The 2,115-nt window shown below is 37.4% G+C and overlaps 1 pseudogene; it reads right to left on the bottom strand.

Annotated features, from left to right (window-relative positions):
• Positions 1-787: 787 nt before the first annotated feature.
• On the bottom strand, positions 788-1,696 carry LOC132524334 (taste receptor type 2 member 7-like; annotated as a pseudogene).
• Positions 1,697-2,115: the final 419 nt, after the last annotated feature.

Raw genomic sequence — 2,115 nt, 5'->3', positions numbered from 1 at the left:
GCTGCAGCCATATCTCAGAAAATATTCCTAGTAGGAGGGAAGTTAAAACACCATTTGAATGATTTCCTGCTGGGACTCCATTGTCAGCAACCTCCCTCACATCCTATTTCGGTATGACTTTCACACTTCAGGGGGTTGAAAAATGTTTCTTCAACTCGTAAAAAAATGGAGACCCTACATTGTGTATTTATATGCCAGCTCTATTTGCACCTTATCATTTACCAACCTGAACTAGTAACTAAAATCAAAAGCAAAATAAGACTTTAATCTGTGTATCTAGCAAAATAAGACTTTAATCGGTATATCTGAGTACACTGCCCTGACATACATACACTTTCAACATATAATTTGCATTTTAAAATAATTACACTAATGACTCTCCTTGGAAAATAGTTATGTGCAATCAAATAGCCAAATTATTATACTGTTTCAAGTCTTAGACTAAATCAATGTGATGTTGCTCATCTAAACCAGAAGATTCTCAATGACCTGGGAAGACAGATAACAGAATTACTTTGGTCAGCCAAGTGAAGTCTTAGTATTTTTTTCCAATTTCTAACACAACTGGCACTCCAATGCAAGTACTAGTTATCTATATGTGTTACTGTCATAATATTTTTAAGCACACAAGTCCTGGAAAAAGAGATATCTTATCCATCCAACATCAAAATTAGTGCTTCCAGGGGAGAGAGAGAGCACACAAAACACATAAATAAACAAAAACAAAACACAAGTCCATTGAAACCATGACAAGGAAGTACAAAATATTTTACATTGATCCTCCCCTTCATTGATTCTTTCTGAGGTAGAGAAGTCTCCTGACTGGTTGTTGGAACTGAGAATTACTCAAGATAATTATAACCGAATGGCCAGAGGGATATATGCTGCCATTATGTCCTTCACCACAAAGAAGCACTGACTCCCATAAGGAATACTGAATGTCATATTTGCCATGAAGGCAGCAAAATAAGAAATAAAGAAGCAAAAGAATGTTATCACTGATCTTAATGTATTAATATGGGCTTCAGTGCTGGCGTTTCTAAAACCAAGAGGTCCATTTTGCATCCGATTAGCGTGTTTATAGAGAGAAATGAATAACATAACAGTTCACCTCACAGATATGGCCAGAGGAAATATTAATGCCAAGCTGACAAGAAGCACTTCATTAATCTGCTTTGTCTTGAGTTTAGTCCTCTTTAGCATGGCATCCCTGAGGACATCAATATCCACATTTTTAGGGTAATCCACCTTGACACACAGAGTTGCCATGCTCACGGAGGTCAGCAGGCTTCCCAGAAGCAGTCAAGGCATTAACTTTGAGATCCTGAATTTCAGCCAAAGAAAACAGTACTGGGTGAAGTGTGTTATCTTGAGGCAGTAAAATACAGAGAGACAGGTGGCAAACCAGAGACTGACAGAGCTGAAAAACATCCCCAAAAAATCATCGCTGTACCATAAATTTTTACTCTATAAAAGAGTGGAAAGAACATGAGAAAAACTTTACCATTAACACTATCTGCAAACCAAATCTAGACATCCCTATGCATATGAAAAGGAGATGCATTGGTGTCAGCTTTCTGCTTTTGACCAATTCATTACAGTTGATGATTGTAAGAAATCCATTTACTGTAATCCCTGTGATAAATTCTGCTGACATGAGGATAACATGAAGACGAGCTGACAAAGAGGAGGCCATGTTTCCTACCACAAATCTTACCTTTTCCTTGTGGATGGTGTCAAATACCTCCTCCATATGATGTTGCAGATAGAAACATACAGCACTGAGAAATCTGACCTTCTGCCAACTTCTGGATCGTAAGTAGAGTCTACCACTAGACTTTTTCCTTAAGGAAGAAAAACTGAGGGAGTACTTTTTAAATCTGGTGCCCTGAATTTGAAACTGAGGGAATGCAAATCCAAAGATCTGAATGATGGTTAAGTCTTCCAATTACATCCCAGTAAAAACTGCCATATTGGCATTATTCAGTTCTCACGCTTACTCAATTATGCCAAACATCTGATTATAAATATTTTTTATTTAGGTTACTACTATTTCCTTTCTGTCTTTTGTTTTCTCCTAAGGACAAATGCCACATTCTTGGGACAGACAGCTAT

Source organism: Lagenorhynchus albirostris, chromosome 8, assembly GCF_949774975.1.
Source record: "Lagenorhynchus albirostris chromosome 8, mLagAlb1.1, whole genome shotgun sequence".
Taxonomy (NCBI): Eukaryota; Metazoa; Chordata; class Mammalia; order Artiodactyla; family Delphinidae; genus Lagenorhynchus; species Lagenorhynchus albirostris.
The sequence above is the reverse complement of the archived record's forward strand: the minus strand, read 5'-3'. Positions and strand labels throughout refer to the sequence as shown.